Source organism: Mobula birostris, chromosome 1 (genome assembly GCF_030028105.1).
Source record: "Mobula birostris isolate sMobBir1 chromosome 1, sMobBir1.hap1, whole genome shotgun sequence".
Lineage (NCBI taxonomy): Eukaryota > Metazoa > Chordata > Chondrichthyes > Myliobatiformes > Myliobatidae > Mobula > Mobula birostris.
Window position 1 is genome coordinate 42,903,007 of NC_092370.1, and position 19,927 is coordinate 42,922,933.

At 38.6% G+C, this 19,927-nt stretch overlaps 1 protein-coding gene and 1 long non-coding RNA gene across 6 annotated transcripts in view; one reads left to right on the top strand and one right to left on the bottom strand.

Moving 5' to 3' along the window:
• The window catches only part of chd7 (chromodomain helicase DNA binding protein 7), a 232,204-nt gene extending 223,110 nt beyond the window's left edge, over positions 1–9,094 (bottom strand). For 4 of the 5 annotated variants that reach the window (XM_072254614.1, XM_072254623.1, XM_072254605.1 and 1 more), the window contains exon 1: positions 8,806–9,081. The gene's annotated coding sequence lies outside the window, so the exon portion shown is untranslated. Of the gene's footprint in view, positions 1–8,805 lie in introns of all 5 variants that reach the window. The other variant, XM_072254598.1, reaches the window with a different exon arrangement.
• A 453-nt stretch (positions 9,095–9,547) lies between these two features.
• Positions 9,548–19,662, top strand: LOC140195956 (uncharacterized). The gene is made up of 3 exons (XR_011885580.1): positions 9,548–10,084; positions 10,384–10,526; positions 15,010–19,662. It is a non-coding gene; the product is annotated as an uncharacterized lncRNA (long non-coding RNA).
• The last annotated feature ends 265 nt before the right edge of the window (positions 19,663–19,927 follow it).

Here is a 19,927-nt window from a genome sequence, read left to right on the forward strand (position 1 = left end):
GTCTTCATGGTGTAGTTTTTACCAGGATACTGACTCACCAGCCGTTGGACCTTCCAGATACAAGTGTATTTTTACGAAAATCAATTGAAACACCTTGACTGCACACAAGCTCCAAAACAGATCTCCATTTAACTAATGTGACTTCTAAAACCATTGGCTGCACCAGTGATGATTTGGTGTGTCATCTTAAGGGGGGGGGGGTGAATATTATGCAATGAATTATTTTGTGTTTTAAATGTTTTCACTTTGACACAAAAGTGTCTTTTTCTGTTCAGTGTCAAAGAAGACAAATTAAATCACCTGTGATTCAGTGTTGTAAAATAATAAAACATGAAAACTTCCAAAGGGGGTGAATACTTTTTAAAATCCACACTGTATGTACTTAGAAACTTTAAAAATCAGAATGCTGACAGTTACGTCACAGATCAACAATCTGCTCATTTGATGGGCTGAGTAGGAAGGAGTAAGGGATAAATACCATCTTCCTATTCCTAGTGTCAGACAAGATGTAATTGAGACAAGAGGCCAACAGCCACCTGGTTATATCTACCTGTTAAAAACCAACACTAACTTTAGGAGCACAAGGAACCCCAGAGAGTACTAATATTAAATTTTATGTAGCATTTCAAAACCAAACTGAAGACAAATGTACCAAAACACTATACTCAATGCACTGATACTAGAATGACATTGTAGAAATCTTCCACCTTCAGATATGTGAATGGTCTATAAAGCCATGAACACTAATGTCTTATCCTTTTTATCCTTTGTCATTCGTAGCTTTGTCTTTGGACTGTACTACAGCTACAAAACAATTTTCACATCATATCAGTGACAATAAACTTGAGTCTGATCAATTCAGACTTATACCAATAAAAAACATCACAAATAATATCCAAAATACCCAACTCTGTTTTAATTTCTCCAAAGCAATTTACACTCAATGTATACCTAAACCGAAATCATCAAGTCCACAGGTTCTGGAAAAAAATCAATAGTACAAAGTGGAAGCAAAATGTTTAAGGGCAGTAACTAAGAACAGGTAGGTTCAGAAAATAAAGAACGTGTTCAATTTATACAGCACCTTTCACAACCACAGGACACCCAAAGCATTGCATTGCCAATGAAGCACAATCATTGTTGTAATCAAGGAAACACGACAACTAATGTGTGAACAGCAAGCTCCAGCAAACAGCAATGTGATAATGACAAGACAATCTATTTTAGTGATGTTGATTGAGGGATAATTATTGGCTAGGATACAGAGGACAACTTCCTGCTCTTCAATATAGTGCCTTGGGGATCATTTACATCCATCTGAGAAAGCAGATTATTTGACATCTCAGCTAAAAGTCTGCATCACCAACTTATGTATTTATTAGTACTTTTGCTCACATCTTTGGAGGTCAAATTGAATTTAGTGACAATAATGTCCACAAATAAGCCACAACTGATTCTCAATAAAGTGCTACAGAAGGAATTGGAAAGGAAACTTAGAATTTAGAAAGTCTTGAAGGGTAGAGATTGTAAAAGCACAAACACAAGTTGGAACAGTTAGAAGTGCAAACAAAAAAAATGGAGCAAAATGTAAAGGGGGAAATTGGCTGAAGAACACTATGTAGTGACTTTGCAAAAGGATTTAATATTAACATTGAATGAAATGGGTTCAGCAAAATTCTTTAATAAGAGATGTGCTCCTGGAGTTTTGAGAAAAACTGTAATTATCCAGAGTAAGCTACAATTATGTATAAATTGGAATATGTGTCAAAATATTAAGAGGTGAACACACAAACGTAAGGTTGTAGATTTGGTAAGGCCTGAGATTCATTTTAAAGGACTTGAAGTGCATACAGTCAGATTCAATCAGAGGGATCAATCAAAATTGTGAAAGTTGGTTAAGCTTCATTTGGATATTGTGCAAGATAAGACAATTCTTCCATGATCAGAACTTCATTATCCACCGGACAACAAAATTGCACCTGCGGGATTAAAACCAATAGCAGCAACATCAAACAGCGTGCAATAAGCACTTGATCAGCTCATTTAAAGGATTTTAGGATGGGAGAAATGGCAAAGAGTTCTCAACAAAGGTGGCAAGTCACCTCTTGAAGGAGCACATTCATGGCTATAGGTTGGAATTTCTAAAATTCTGATCCTGGTTCCACGACAATGAAACAATGTCAATATTGCATGTTCCAGGATTCTGACTCACATGTCGTCCTACCCAGTAGTGATCACAGACCTGGGAAAGCACAGAAAAAAATCTTATCAAATTGCAGTAATGCATCTTGCAGAGGGCACTCATTGCAGCCACAATACATCAGTGGCAGAGGGCATGAATAGTTAAATTGAAGGATGAGGTATCAAACAACCTGGTCAGAACGACATTGGCCTTTTCATGTATAATTAGAGCAGCACTTATCTTGGAAACAGCCTAATACATCAAATTCCTAACTTGAACCAAGTAACAGTGCAAGGGCTAGTAAAGTCAGGATGTGTCACTTGCCATAAAACATAGGAGCAGAAATAGGCCATTCAGCCTTTCGAGGCTGCTCCGTGATTCTATCATGGATGATTATTTTGCCCCACAATCCCATTTTCTTGCCTTTTCCCCATAACCTTTGATTCCCTTACTGTTCAAGAACCCATAAGCCTCCAGTTTAAGCGTACCCAATCAATCAACCTACACAGCCATCTGTAGCAATTCCAGAGATTCACCACCCCCTGACTAAAGAAATTCCTTCTCTTTTCCGTTCTATAGGGACATCCTCGTATTCTGAGTCTGTGCCCTCTGGCCCTAGGCTCTGCTACTACCGGAAACATCCTCTCCATTTAAAACTCTATCTAGGCCTTTCAGTAATTGACAGGTTTCAATGGAACTCCTCCTCATTCTTCAAAACTGCAGTGGGTCAGCAAATGCACCTCACACATTAATCCTTCCATTCTCAGGTTATTTCTCGTAAAACTCTTTTAGACCCTCTCCAATGCCAATACACCATTTCTTGGATATGGGGCCCAAAGCTGTCTGGTCAATGACTTGAAAATCCTTTCTTTTATATTCTAGTCCTCTTGAACTGAATGCTAACTTTGCATTTGCCACAAGACACCCATCCTCTGACCTAACTTTACTTGGATGGAGAAATGTAGAATGACAGTCATTTTCTTCATTGGAGGTAGACTGCAAAAGGCAGAGACAGGAATGAATAAAAGCAAGCTTTTAGAAACTCCCAATTTGTTATCTCATTTTCATTTTCCCCAAGTCTTAGAATTTCCTTAGAAATACTAGATACACAAAGCAAATTTCTAGAACAAAGCTAGGAAAATCATTGTCAGCCATTGGTATCAAGATGCTGAACTTAGTATACGCACACACAGACTGGTGCGAAGATACAATATGCAGTCAGTCGAATGGACAGAAACAAAAAGACCATAAGACACAGGAACAGAGTTAGGCCATTCAACCCACTGAGTCTGCCCCACCATTTCATCATGGCTGATCTATTTCCCTCTTAACCCACTCATCTGTTTTATCCCCGTAATCTTTCACATTCTCACTCTGCCTTAAACACACCCAGTGACTCAGCCTCCACAGCCGCCTGTGGCAACAAATCCCAGAGATTCACCACCCTCTAGCTAAAGAAATTCCTCATCTCCATTCTAAATGCAAGTCCCTCTACTGAGACTGTGCCCTCTGGTCCGAGAGTCCCACTGCCCCCCCCCCATAGGAAACATCCTCTCCATATCCTATATGTAGGCCTTTCAACATTTGATATGGTTTCAAAGAGTTCCCCCATCATACCTCTAAATTCCACAAGCAAAGAACCAGAGCCATCAATTGCTCCTCATACGCCAAGCTTTTCGTTCTTGGAATCATTCTCATGAACCTCTCCAATGTCAGCACATTCTTTCTTAAAAAAGGGACCCTAATGTGCTCAGAATAGTCCAAGTGAAGCCCCACCAGTGCCTTTTAAGCCTCAACATTATATCCTTGCTTTTATATTCTAGTCCTCTTCAAATAAATGCCAACATTGCATTTGCCTTCCTCACCACTGACTTAACATATAAATTAAAATGATGCAATAGTTTCAGAATGCTGAACTGTTTCAATTATGGTACAACAGAAATTATAACTATGCACAAATGGATAGCAAATCCAACAAAAAAAAGTCTTGTATGTTTAGAGACCAAATATCTTTAATTGAAATTTTCTTTTTGTGTCCTTTCTTTCAAGGAAATATTGCCTGTCTACTAACTAAAAGACCGGAAGGAAAAGGTAAAATATTGCTAATTATATTGATAAACATCTTATCTCAACTTCATAAAGCAATATATTGATTATAAATGTAGAATTCAAGAGATATAGAATAACAGCTCATTATTTTCTGTGAAGTATAGATAGCTTTAAAAGTTCTAAAGGTTACAGCAAATATTAGAATTAGGGAACATCTGGATACTAATGCATGGATGGTACAGGGGCTAGAACTGCTACCATAGATCTCTGGTGACCTAGGCTTAATTTTGACAGAGTTTTGTCACTGTGGATCTGAGTTCCTATGACAAGATGGATTCACACACATCTCAGATTTTTCCCAAATACCAAAGACATGCTGGTAGGCAAGTTCATTGGCTACTGTAAGTGACCACTTTGCAAGTCAAGTGTCAGGAGAATCAGTGGGAGTTAATTGTGCATGCAAGTGAGAATAAGTGAAAGGTAAGTGGGGAAATTGGAATCAGGACCCAGAGACAACAGAGGGTCATTGGGCTGAATGGCCTGTTTTGTGAAATAAATAGACATGGTTAACTCCTTCCAGATTTGTACAGCAAATATTATTGGATAAAATCTAAATCCTAGTTATTCCCTATGTTTTATTTCTGCGTATACACTTCAGAATACACATTGCCAATAATAACTTACATAAAAGCTTAACATCAAAGACAATAAAGAACCTCCCCAGCACCTTTACTTAATATTTTCCTGTAATAGAACAGTTTTTCATTTCTGCATTTCAACTTAACTGATTGATACAGGTAACAAGTACACAAAAATGCCACAATTACTTTATGTACTTCAAAAACAAACCTTAAATCTGTACAGCTATTCATAAAGTTGCTTTATACTCCATTTATAAGGCCTTTTAACATAAAATTTACAATTCAGCAACAGATCAGAAATGCCAACATTTCTGCTGTACACGATCCCCCTTCAACAATGTTTCAACCAGTCTCTCAATGCATTCTTTCCTGCCCTTTCTGTTCATATAGCTTCTCCTTACTTCACCTATGCAGCCTTGAAGTGGAGATCAAACAGGAGTAGATTGATTAGTAGAGAAGGACAAGGATCACATCCAGTCCTTTCACATCAACAGCTTAACCATTCTATATGTGAAGCATTAGTCATAATAACAAACATCTCAGGAGGCTGTGCATCTGCCCTAGTTCAGAGACTAAAACCTCAACACCACTGAAGTCTATCAGAATTAAAGTAAGGGTGCAATGTTGAAGACTGGCTTGCTCAAATGAGATTAAACCAGGGCTCCACGAGTTCATAAGCTGAAGTACCCCTTAGGACTATTGCTAAGAGCAATGGGTAAATTATTCTCTCAAATCAACTGCACAAAAACAGATTTACTGTTTATGACAACTATTTGTAGGAGCTTGCTGTGCACAAAATGACACATCCTATATTGCATCATTGACTGTACAAGAAACAAGTACTTCTCTGCTGTTTAAAGCTCAGGGGCACCTCATGACAGGAAAAGGCATTCTCAGCACTAAAAGGGAAAACAAGTTGGGGTGAGTTAACTAATAGAGAAAGATAGTGGGGAAAAATCATTGATTCACCTAATACAGATGCATAAAGGAATCCCTTATTTGAGTACTGGTGCTTTAAGAGTGATGAAGATTAATTGAGGAATCAATAACTTGTAAGTCATAAACTAGTTAAAAAATGTCACATCCAATCCAAGTAAACGAATTCAGCCCAAATATAATCCATTACTATACACAATTAAACCTCTTTAAACCAAATTTTGCCCATTGCTTGGATATGTGAACTTCAGTTTACTTACATCCTAATGGAAACAGCTCAAGTATTTAGAAAAGGTTATTCCATTTCATATTTTGTACATTGGATTACAAAGATCTTACAAGGAATAAAAACAAAGTGGAATCAAATCTCTTGCAGCAGGGCAACAATTGAATGGTGCTTAACTCAGATAACTAGCATGGAAAATATTAAACTGTAGAATAGGTATATCAAAGTGTCACACAGGAAAATGTTTATTACATTCATATCTTAAAAATACACTTCCAAATTTTCCTATTTAACCATAGTTGATATGCATCTAACAAACATTATCTTAAAGCTCGCAAACTAATAGACCACACGAGATGACTGAAAACCAAAATTCTACTGCAGATTGCCGATGCATTATGAACATTGCTCATTTAATTTACAAATACTAAGGAACGTTGTAAAAGTTGAGGCACATTGCAAATGTCAGTGTCAGTTATTTATGCAATCCATAAACTTAATAATCTAAATCGGCCTGTAATAAATTATTCTAGCAATGTTCCATGATTTACCAAAAATTTAATATAACTCTTTTCAAATCTGTAGTATATCTAACATTTAAAGAATTATATGCAGATAACTTAAAATAATTCATGATACAGGTTTCCACCATATGTAATCTGTACACGTCTATCACACTACAAGTTACAACTTAGGACACCTGACAAGAGATGAGCAAGATCTTAAATGCAGATATAGTCTAAAAAACTTCAAATGAAGTTTTCTAAAAATAAAAAAAATCCAGTTCACCAAAGAATGATTATCCACCACCAAAACTTAGCTGCTCAAACCTAATTCTTTATAGGCATGGGTCTATCCAGTTGTCAAATAACTACCACTTGGTTAAACTTAACTGCCCCAACATCACGAATAAAGCCAAATGTGCACTTCAATTTCATAAACACGGATCGTACATTACAGTATTTTCAACTTCCATAGGTAGAAGCCAAGCACCTACAGCCTTCCACGGTAGCTAGCTGGGCAGGTAGATTTCTCCAAGAATGCCACTCATTCAATACATTATCAGATTATTTCCAGTTCAAAGTCACTTTCTTAAAACAAAGGTTTAAAAAATCCACTAATCATTACACCACTAAAAGAAAGACGACGCCGCCACCCTAAAAAAACATCCAGTCTTAAATCCAGCAGGATGGTGGGGGCTTGACGGAGCCAAAGGACGGGATAGCTTGAGTCTTTCTTATAATTACTGTCAATGACCGGAGTCAAATTAAGCTGCCATCTTAGGTTAAGAGCGATTCTTTGTGTACAGGCTGTCCAGAGAGAAAACGCTGACCAAACAAACGACTGGAGAGCTCCCATCCTCCTCATGGAAAAAAAGTTAGTTTACTGAGAAATGCATGGGAATAGTTTTATAATTCATTTAATATACAGAGGGTGAAAGAAATCTGAAAGCTAACCTGCAAGTTTTTTTTTATTTTTAAAAAGTGTGCACGCATGTTTTGCCCCCCCCGCCCCGAACAAAGAGGTTTACAATGTGTGAATGTGTGTGTGTCCTTGCCGCCGAAGACAACGACAAACATGGATGATTAACCCTTGATGATGGTGAAATGTTATGCCAGTGCTCGAGTGCCGTGTGGGATCTACCCCTCCCCTTACATTCCCTATTGCCCCCTTCACCTTGATTTTTTTTACTCCTTACGTTTTCACAATTGCACGTGTTTTCAGTTTTCTCTTGAACTCAGTTTTGAAATATACACAGACACATGCGCACACACTTAACAATTTTAAAAGAAACAATCCACTTATTTCGAACACGGTGCAAATGAATGAATGAAAAAGTAGATCCAGATCTACAGTTTCACGCATAGCTTGGGCTTTACAGTAGCGCAAAGTGTCTATAAAGCCCAGCTTACCAACAACACACTCGATTCTAAAGACCCGAGGTCTTCTTTCAGACCACATTCTTCATCAGACAAAATCACTGGCTGGTCCAAGAGAACAACTAACCAGGACTGAAACCGACCACAAAGAGAAGCGCCTTTTTAATCTCAGCCTTTTGGTGGGTGTTACTCAAATACGACTGGCAAAGGAAACAGTAACGGAAACATTAAACACGCTGTTTGAGCTGAAAGTTAAAACAGTTCACCCTCCTCAAAAAGAAATATTTTAAAGGCTCTTCCATCCTTATCGCAGCGCTGCCAAGCTCCATTATCTCACAAGTCCGTGGCCCTCACAGCCCTCTCGGTGGCCAGTGCTTCCCCCCACCCCTCGACCCTCAGCGGCGGCAGCTGTGTGTGTGTGTGTGTGTATGTGTGTATATATGTACGTGTGTGAATGTGAGTGTGTGAGAGTGAGAGAGAAAGAGAGAGAGAGAAACTAGCTCAAACCATTCGAGTCCACTCCGGTGACCTGTGGGAACCACGAGCGCCCAAACCACACACACATACACAGCGAGAGAGGGAGAGAGAAACTTAAACTAACCCCACAATCAGAGCACACAGAACAGAACAGGACGGTACACCGATACTCAATTATTACGAGAGGGACAAGCAAACTCACTGCTGGCTATGAGGACAGCGCAGCTCTATTAATGAAATGTTAATGGCTGCTTTTGCCAGCGGCAACGCACTCTCTCCAGTAGTGGTAGTTAGTAATCTCGCTGACCGCCTGCCCCCACCTCCTCCTCCCCGTCCTTTCATGTTTATTTACAGTCAAATTTCCTCTAACTCGACCCAACCGCCGACTCTCACACACTTTCTCTCTGTACTTACTTTGTTGGTGTTCCTTTTTTTTAAAAAACAAAAAAAAATAAATTGTTTTTTCCACACTCTTCTTTCGCTCGTGCCTTTTTTTAGATATCGTTAATTAAAAAATGGTTTATTTTTTTATTTTTCAAGCAGTTTATTAGTCTTTTTCCCCAGCGGCGCTTCACGCGTGTTTTATAGTTGTGATAATCTTCTCGCTCGCCGCCTGTCCTCACTCACTCACTCCTTTGTGTTATTTCTCTCTCACCAGAAGTTGGAGCCCCGGCTTCCCCCGCGCGTGCTCGCCGCTCTTCTCCTCCTCTTGTCCCCCTACAACGCGCGCCACGCTCTGCGTGCGCGACCCCGACCACACGTTTACGTGCTCAATGACTCACGTCAACGGACCTCATTTGCATTTTTCTATGAAGCCTCCCGATTGGGCGTCCACCTCCCCCACCCGAGCACGCGGCCGCGAACGCCGAAAACGGGCCCGAAGAAAATGAATTCAAACATCAGGGCTCGGGCTTTTAACGGCTCTGTTCGCCAGCCGGCCGTGGAGAGGGCTTTCGCTTCTTTCCATTTCTGGCTCCAGAGCCTTAGAATAATTTTTATCTTTCGGTTTTCAAATGCAGGAGAAGGGAATGAAAAGGAAATGTGTCCTCTCTTACGTTTACCAATGGGATGGCAGGTTAGTGATGAGCTGACGCGAGCCCCTGATGGATCTGAGCCAATCGGCCTTGACGTATGTTTACACGTCTAAGGGCCCGGATTTTGCCCCGATGCCCGTTATGTTACGTAGATGAGCGTGCGAGGGGATCCTGAGGTGCGGCCCCGGCCCCGATAGGCAAACTGTCCCGACAGCAATTACCGTCCCACACGGGGATAATAAGGGTCGTGTTGCCGTAAAGCAGGCTGGGGCTCGGGCGGGGGCGGGGGTCCCCTCTCTCGGGCGGAGCCCGGGTGCCAGAGTGCTCTGTTCTGTGTTGTGTAGACATCATTGTTTATTTCGGCTACCGACCGACGCGTGAACAATAAAATGGACCCGCGCCCTCCGTCCCCGGCTCCTGCGCAAGGGAGCCCGCGGCTTCGTGCGGCGCGGCACGGCACGGCCGCCCTTCCTCGGCACAAGCTGTAGTTGTGTTTTCTGTCAGGCGCGTCCGAATTAAACTGTGCGCGGTGAATGTACATGGCAAAATGTCTTTTTCAACAGATGCAGACTACTTCGCCACCACCTGCTGTTCTCTCCTGAGGACAATCTTGCGACAAGTGACCTGGCATCCGTTTCAAACCCAGCTTTTTTTCTGACGTAAGTTAACGTGGCACAAGGTGCAATACCCTTTCGTGCAGCAGGTGCACTGTACGCCTTGGGGCAGCCATTTCCAAGTGTGCGCAGTATAAAACACTTGTAAATGACACTCGTTTTACTAAGCGATATTTGTTTAATAATAAGCATTACGTATTATCTCGGACGTTATAAAATATAAATGGGATTCTGTAAATTCAGGCTTAACATAAAATAACAAATCGAGCTTAAGTAGTAACTTGTAATGTCTAACTACTCACGCAGCTTCTGCGGAGAAAATAAATTAGTTTTGTCCTTCACAGATACTGTCCGACTGTTTAGTGTTGCCGGCATTTTCGTTTTAATTTCTGTTCATAACAACGGCAGTATTTTGGGTTTTATGAAAAAAGCTTCATCATACCTGGTATACGTTCAGAATATGTTCCAGAAAACAACATATGAAACGGTGTGTATGAAAAATAAATTTACCAAATTTACCAATTTATAACTTATTTAAAAATGATCTATTTCATACCAGTAACTAGTAGGTGGGATCAGTGATATAGGTGATAAAATGGTCCGGGGAGAGGGATAAAGATTTCTGAGCCTTGAGAGTAATTTAGAAAACCTTGCACTCAGTTGATGGCAATCCACAACTTTTTTTTTTCTGGGACAAGTGAAACAAGTAAAAATTGGAGAGATTTTACCTCAGTAAGAATTGCTGTGCATCTGAATTCCGAAGTAAGTTCAAAAAGGAAAGTGCAGGTTAGAAAAGTAGTAAGTGAAATAAATAGACGGGCAACAAATGGGGTCAAAGTACAGAAAAAATGTTTAAATTGCAAATACAGAGGTGTTGCAACAAAATGCTCACAGTCTTCAAAATCAAGTAAATTAACTAATACCATATATGGAAGTAAAAGATGTGAGTTAATTACTCTTACTGAAATTTGCTAAAGGTTGACCAAGGATGTAAGCTCAGCATGCAAGGATGTTGATAATTAGGAATGACAGACAAAAAGGAAAAGGAGGCGGTGTAGCTTTGTTAATAATGGATGTAATCAGAATGGCGGTGAGAAATTTATCTTGCTTGAGGAATCCAGTAAGGGGAAAAAAAACTAGTTCAGATTTTGTTCTGTGCTATGAGAACGGGTTAAATAGTGGTTTCTGGTTAATTGGAGCAGCTGCTTACTTTGAACATTTCTTAATGACAAATCAAAAAAATAGCCAGGATTACTTTCATATATTTGGGACACTATGCTGCTTAATTGGGACAAGAGACAGTTACTTGTGTGGCTGCTAGGCATTATACTGTGCTTAGAGCAAACAGGTAAAGTCAGTTGTATGTGCTTGTTATGTTTGGGCCACTGGATGCTGATTCAACAAGGAGTGATTTTTGATCTTTTTGTATTTTTATTATTTTGACTTTTTTATCTTGAGATCCTTACCAAGATGCCACAAAAAGATTTGACACAAGCCAAAGGTGTGCGTGTCGGTACACAATGTTTAAAAAAACAAGTCAGAGGCTAGCTGAGAAGCTGGGTCTCAAAGATTATAAAGCAACAGATGGTTGTCTCAATGGAAATGTAGGCACCACATTAAATTCAAGAAAGCACATGTTGAGAAAGATAGTGCTGATACTGTAATTGCAGAAACGTGTAAATTTACAAAACTCCTGACTTTAAAACTTTCGTGCAATTGATATCTACGACACCAACAAGACAGGCCATGCTGGACGGTTCCTTTTGTGACAAACACCCAATACTATCAAATTCAAAGAAAACAATGGATCAGGTTCAAAGAAAACTGTTCAAATATGTCAGAAACTGATAAAAATGAATTGTTGATTATTGGGAAAAGTGTTAAATCTCAATGCTTTAAGGGGCTAAGAAAGGATAGTTTACCAATCGATCATTATGCTAATAAGAATATGTGGATGACTTCTGAAAATTTTTAAGAAACGGTTGATGAATTGGGATACAGAGCTACAGTGGAATTCTTTTGCTCATTGACAGTTGTGCAGCCCACCCTAATGTACTGTAGAATGTTTGAGAAACATCCTGCTGGAATTTCTGCCTGCCCATACAACATCCTTGGTGTAGCCAATGGATATGGGGAAACAATAAAAACTTCGGCATTGTATTGTGGAAAGTTAGTGAATAATATTTTCAAAGCAATTGTAGAACATCTATTGGCATTTCAACAACCAAGGAAGTGAGTGCAAGGCTTAACCTTTTACAGTTTGACAGTTGGTGAGAAATAAGCAGCAAGACAATTCAAAGCTCTTTTGCTCACTGCGGTTTCAAGCATTTAGGCTTGGAGATGCTGGGAGTGAAAATGAAACAACTTCTCTACTTTAACAAGTTAGGAACTATGAAGAATTTGAAGGTATCATCTTGAATGTTACAATGAAAATAAAGATTTAGAGAATGCAGTCGTTGAAAGTCAGAACATCAAAGCAGGGAATATGAAGATGGAAAGTGATGATGACACAACTGAACCTGAGTTAGTGTCTACACAAGATGCCAGGAAGTTTATTGTTTGATTATGACACTACTTCATGCAGGAAGGAAATGAAGGCAGTCTATTAATCTGCACGAAGTGTCATCTGTTTTTGTTCATTTACAGTCAATCAAAAGAGCATGCCAACGTAAACTTGATGAATTCCTTTGTCGATAACCATTACAAACTAATACGGCTTTATAGTACTTAAGTAATATCGGTAGTGTTGTAATTTGTTCTCCTTCATTTAAATACATAATTTGTTACTCAGTTAAATGGTAAATTCTATTTTTATACCTTTTTAACTATTAACATGAAATTTCTGCTAATGGGGGCAATTATTCTGATGTGTTCCAATTAACCAAAATTCACTGTAATTGTCGTAAAGGGGCCTGTGGGAAGAATGGCCATAATAAGGTAGAAATTTACAGTGAGCTTGGAAGCAATGTAGTTAAGACCTAAAGATTATTAAATCTTAACAAACTATGAACATAGAGAGTGTCTTGTGATTGATTGGAATGGAAAGCATTTAAGCTATTAAGGATTAATTTGTTGTGGGGGGGAGGGTATTTCCCTTTTTGAGACACAAATATTCAGTGGGAAAAATGGTCCCCATCTGTGCTGACAAGAAATCTAAAGAAGAAGGAGCTTAAAATTGCCAGAAATAACTGTAGGCCTGAGGATTGGGAGGATTGGTACTCGAAGAAATATTAAAAAATTGATAAACAAATGCAAGATACAATATGAGAGTAAATGGGCAAGAGAGATTGAAACACTCCATCAGAGCAGCTGTAGCTGTATAAAAAGAAATAAAAAGACAAATAAAAGCAAATGCCTTTGGCCTTAAAATTTGGCAGAAGAATTTGTATTGAAGCTTAAGAAAAGTTGAGTTAAGTAACTGTTTTGTATATGTTTTCATGGAGGAAGGCATGAAAAATCTTCACGAAATACCAAAGAACCAGGTTCAAATGAGAATGGGAACTGAAGGAAATGAATACCAGTAAAATTAAAATTAAGTTGGTGAGACAAAGCTAATGAAACCCAAGTACCTGATAATCCACATACAGGAGCTTTGAAAGAAGTGGCAAGAGAGATTATAATGCTGTTATCATTATCCAAAATTCTTTCGATTCTGGAATTGTCTGGTTGGAGGACAACATATGTAAGTCAGCTATTTAAGGGAGGGAGAAAGAAAATTGAATAACTGATCTGTTAGAGGGAAAGTTGCTTGAATCTATAGTGAGGGATGTAACATGAGAATAAACTGAAAATAATAAAAGGATTGAGCAGAGTCAACATGGATTTATGGGGCGGGGGGGCGGGGGGACCCTGTTTGTGTCAGATTATACAACAGGGACCAGTGGATGTGGTGTATAGGGATATTCCACTTAGAGCTACCTTCTAGAGCACTGATTTGTTGCAGTGCTCTTAGACCTGCAGTCCAAACAGTTACTGGTACTTATCCTACCTAGACATTTCCTTGGGCTGTCCTGTGTTGTGCCATGAATCTGAAGCATTTTTACCCTACTTCTATATACAAGTACTGTGTAAAAATCTTGGGTGTATATACCGTATTTGTCAATGTGGAGCAGAGAGCATATTTATAAATCTGGTGGAAGCAGAGGATGTTGGGAATGGCGGGTGGTGCACCGCAGGAAGAGTGTGGGACAGGTGGCAGAGCAGGAATGCCGTGCAGAAGGGTGGCACAGGTGCAGACATTCCCAGCCCTAAGCCACCAAGCAAAGTCATTTGATTCCAAACAATTGATTTATTGGTCATTACAGAATGTCTCTCTAGTGTTTCTGGCCCCCTCCCCTCTTGCTTCACCTTTTTCCAGCCATGATTCCCCTCTCCTTGCCCTCTTCCCACACTTGGTCTGCAATAGAGACCCATGTCAGAATCATGTTTGTCATCACTCAAATATGTCATGAAATTACTTTTTGTTGCAGTAGTAACAGTGCAATACATAAAACTACTATAGTACAGTCCAATTGGATATAAAGGTGAGCTTGCCGCTACTATCACATTCAAGAAATGGTTACGAGCCCCACATCTCAATGCTGATTGGCTGTAATACTTGTCCCAACCCTGGCGATATTATCTGCCAAAGACAGCTTTTGTACATTGCCTTGGTGATTCACTCTACACAGCTCCATGTTATGAGATCACCCTTATTCTCAAGACCACCAATGGAAGGTGGGGATTTATGCCAGAATCTTAGCAGAACAATGTTACTGTCTTCCCTCTTACACTATAACAACTTCTGCCACTTGCACTTGCACACTTACTCCTGTGAATGCATGCTGAGTGCTAGGCAAGATGTGCAGTATATTTGGATCAATACAGAAGGTTGGTTTAAAAAGGTGGAGCGTGCAGGACTGGGGTTAATCTACTGACATAGACTGAGAACTCTTCAACCTGGAATGTTAACTCTTTTTCTCTTTTCACAGATGCCTCCTGATTTGCAAAGAATTTCCAGCATTTCTGTTTTTATTCTCATTTTCATGGTCTGATGATATGCAAAATGGCCCATGTTGCAACAGCCACAATTTTCCATTATATTTGTGGCAAGTATATGCTCAAATCTCAAAGACATAGCGTGAATCCTCATTAAGAAAGCCAATGAGCTCTATTTTGGGTGTAAAACTGGCGTCCAAGACAAAGCCTGGGCGCCTCACATTTGTTGCACAATATGCACTGTTGATCTACTTCTTACGAAGAAGTCCATTTAGAATTGAGATGAAAAATTACTTCATGTAGTTGGTGGTGAATCTTGGGAATTTTTTGCAATAGAGGGCCACAGAGTGTTAATTATTTAATGCATTTAAAATGAAGATCAGTAGATTTCAATATATCAAGGGAATACAGTGATATGGGCGATTGCATGATCTTGATGAAAGGTGAAGCAGGTTGTGAGGGCCAATTATTAATCTCATGCTTCTGTTTTTTTATGGTCTTAGAATATTAGATGCACTATCCAGCACACATTCTCTACCAGAAATATAACAGCTCAATGTCTCGTGAGCATATAGAGGTGAATATAAAATGTTCATATGCTGGTAATGCCCACATATGGTGTGGGAATTCAAAGCAAACTGCAGTAATGTCATTCACTGCTTCTTCGTATGGTAAATTCATAGTTCAATGAGTGCCAGAGGAAGCTCATTTCTAATACTGGTTCTGGTAGTAAAGGAAGATTAGTTCATAGTATGGAAATGACACCCTTCCCTTCTGACGGCAGAACAAGTACGAACTCTCAAAAACCCTGTAAGTATTTATATTGTTTAAACAACCTTTAACCATAATTCAGTTATCACACTCTCAAATCCAGTTTATTCTGGATGATATTCTAATTCATTATTTGTTTTGAGCCTTTTGGTGTTTTATTAAGTAATACAATTATATATGAAGATTAGAATATTTAATTTCATTGATATGAATCTGGATTTACTTGCAGACCTATTGTACCTAGTTCTGGACAGCATTGCTAAGGCATACATCCTCTATCATCACTTAACAATCATCCTCAAAAATTTTGCTTCAAGAAAATGAAATATTTCTTCTAAACTGTATTTGAGTAAACTGCATCTGCTCACCTTCATATGTCAACCCTTTTGTCCCTGGAATTAACTCCATGAACCTGGCTATATCTCCATTGCAAATGCATTTTCTTAAACATAAAAGATAAAATTTTGAACAATACTCCAGCTACAGTTTAATTGGTGGTTTTCAAATTGTATTAAAGGGTCCACTTTTATGTTTTGTACCCTGTGCAATAAGGTAAATGTTACATACTGTACTTTGCTAACTTTGTTTCATATATTTGGACCTGCAGATCCAATTATATTACGTGTTTATAGTCTTGTTCAAATAATAATTTGCTTTGTCTTTTTTAAAAAAAATTGCCTGCATTCACTTATTTGTATGCTTTTGCAGATACCTTCAGATTTTTAAAAATCTGTTTAATCCTCAACATTCTAACCAATCTTATTAGCAACTTTGTTTACAGTACACTTGCTCTTCATCCTACTCACTAAAATAGTACTGATCCCTGTAGCACCCCAGATTGTGGATTGGTTTTACTATAGTAATCCAGTTGTTCAGAAATCTTTGTATCATTTTGTAATTTTAAAAAGCTCCTCATTAATCTCAGATGGCTCATCTCTAATTTTAAGAATATGTTCTTCAGGACTTTTTTATTAGGGGAAAATAGTTCCTCAATAATAAAACAGTACTCTATTTGAAGTCAGTTTCTCTCTCCAGATGATTGGATTTCCAAAACTCAGCACAGTGCTCAATCAACTAAAAGAATTTTCCTTGAGTTGAATTCCAACTTGAGGCTTTCTTGAAGTTTTTGCATCTTTACCTGTTGGCTGGCTTTTAATGAATTGTGTGCTTAAGTCCGTTAGCATTGCACTGCTTAACTTTCAAGGATTAAATGAATGTGTAGAACTTTGATCTGAAGTGAATGATGTCACTTAACATTGCAGTGAACTCCATCTACCACAGGTTTGTCTAGTGAGAATGGTGATTGTTACAATGTAGGAAAATGTAGCAACTCTTGTTGACCATGTCCCATAAATAGCAATGAGTAAAATAACAGCCAATCTTTTTAATGATTTTATTGGACAATTAATATAGATTTTAATATCCACGCGAGAGTACATTGGTTTATTAAATGAAAAAAAAATCTAACATCTCATTATGAAACATCCCTTCAGCCTGGATTATCTGTCTGCTGAAGTCTCAGGAGTACAACTTAAATGCATGATCTAATTCAAGGTTAACATGTCACAAATTACACCTAGTTTCTTCAGCCTGCTGCTTGAATGCTGATGCTGATGCTGACACAGGCTTGTGTTTCAAGTAACATGTTGTTTGGTCCATGTTACTAAGACCTGAAATAAGTTGATCACAGGAAATTGTGCCAAATCTGTTAAAATACTTGGGTGAGTAACTGGAGAACCAGTTGATTTAGTATATTTGGATTTTAGAAGGTATTCAATAAGGTATTATAGTACGTTGTTACATCATAACTATATTCATGGGATTGAGTAGGAACATAGATCGAGATTTGTTTAATGGGCAGGAAACAGGAGGAAGAAGTTAATCATTTTTGGAATGATAAGGTGTAACCAGTGAAATGTCAAAGGGATTCTTGTTATTTTTTAAATCTATATCAATAACTTGAATGAGGGTATTGAATACAGGGCAATCCTGTTTTGCTAATATTGCAAAATTGGATGGAAAGTTGGCTTTAGGAAGATTCAGAGGGTATTTTGACAGGTCAAATCATTGGGCAAGAAAATGAAAGATGAGGTGTATGAGCTGTGAAGTTGTATATCAGTCTTCAGAGAGATGTCTTTGCAGTTGTTACTGAAAATTATCTTTAAAATATAGCAAGCATATAGGAGGAGAATGGTTTGATAGTGTTTAGTACAAGGGATTTCATTTGGACTGCAGTAGGATCACATTTGGTGTATCATCTGCAGTCTTCATCTCACGAGGGTTAGTAGAAGTTTACAAGATTGTCTTGAAATGAGAGATTTGTTATATTGTAGATTTAGTAGAAAAGGTTTGTGTTCTAAAGCAATTAGAAGCATGGGAGATGTTTTTTACTTTTTTAAAAAAAAACAGTTCAGTCTGTCTAGACCAGGTAGATGCTTGCAAGTTGTTTCCTTTGTCGAGGTGACCGTAATCAGACAAAATGGCTGCGTTTGGGGCTAAGGAGAATTATTTTTAATGAATGAACTCTTCTCCAGCTTCGAGCCAGGTGCAGGTATAGATTACAACTGAGGTTTCAATCACAAACTCTGCCTCTAGTTCCATGGTTTCTGAAAGGATCACCAGGATCCTGAAGAACGACCTGATTAATACTATCCACAAACCCATAAAGAAGATCATTACAGCTTATGCAGGTGAAGGATGACCTTTGACTCAGGTCAGCTGGCATTTACATGATTCCTTGGGAATGTGGAGCAGCGCATATCAGCCAGATGGGATGTACAGTGGACACCTGCATCAAGGAGCACAGGTGTATGTATCCATTTGGGTTACGTGGAGAAATCAGTAGCAGAACATTGCATTCACAATGGACATAGGATGGACTTTGATGGCACAAAACTACTGTGCTGCACCAATGGCTGTTGTTATGCCTGGTAAAGGAAGCCATTGAAATGAAACGAGGAGAAGATAAAAGCATCACCCTAATTAAGAAATGGAATTTGAGTGTAAACAAGGTGGGAGAGCAGAAACCTATTGGATGAGAACTAACCCATCAGGAGAGACTATGGGAGTATAAATACCACAGGACTGGACATGCCTAGGCATCTTGATGAAGATGGTGGAATTTGTCAGCGAAGTGTTGGTTATAATGGATATTTGTACCCCTCTGGAAGCCAGAGAAAAGTTTATTCGTCATATGCCAGGAAAGCACGAGATCGTTTTTCAGAATGATTTTTCATTCAAAGGAATTGCCTTTCCCAAACCACTAAAGCTTGTACTGAAGACATTTTTTTTTAGGGCACAGGTGGAATTAAACATTGAAATGGAAAAGGGGACAATAGTGATGTGAAGCTCTGGTTTTATTAAATAGAGGCCAAATAACCACAAGACTTACTCATATTTCATCTATTTTAACCATTATGGAAAAAGGGTTAAAGTAAAACCAAATTCACTGGGAATTGGTGAAGAAAAATAATTTTCGCCTGTAGATAGGGGCTGATTATTACAATCCCAGGTATATTGTTGAGTTCCTGAGGACAGTGACCTTGGCCCAATGATATTCAGTGGCTTTCCTTATAGCATTAAGGTTAGAAGTAGAGATGTTTGCTTCCAGGTGGAACACTCCACAGTGCTCCAAGTATTAAAATAGTCTTTGAAGATCACTTGCATTACCTGGCACCTCGAGCAAGAAGGGTTAGCCATTACTGCTTTTAATTCAACGGTTATCTCATAATTAATAACCTGGGGGTTAAAACCACTTAACTAATTGATATGGCTTTAAGAAATACTCACATTTTTATTCAATTCCTCCAACATGTACAGACCCTTTAGCCCACCATGACAGGTTAATTAATGTTCTATAACTTTTATATAATAAAAATTTCCTAAACAAATTGTTTATAGTATTTCATTTAAAATTTTATTTATTATTTAATTTGGGTGGATTTTTTGAAGTTTCTTGAATTGATCCTGGCATTGCATAGTTAATGACTTTCAGCTGCTTATGTTGGAGAGCTTTGTGATCAGTGATAATATTGAAAGTCAGAGTGTGATGACTCTTTCAGAGTCTGTTAAAATTTAGACGACATTTGTGTCACACATACCACTCGTCAGTTTGTTATATATGGTACATCCTGTTCAAAG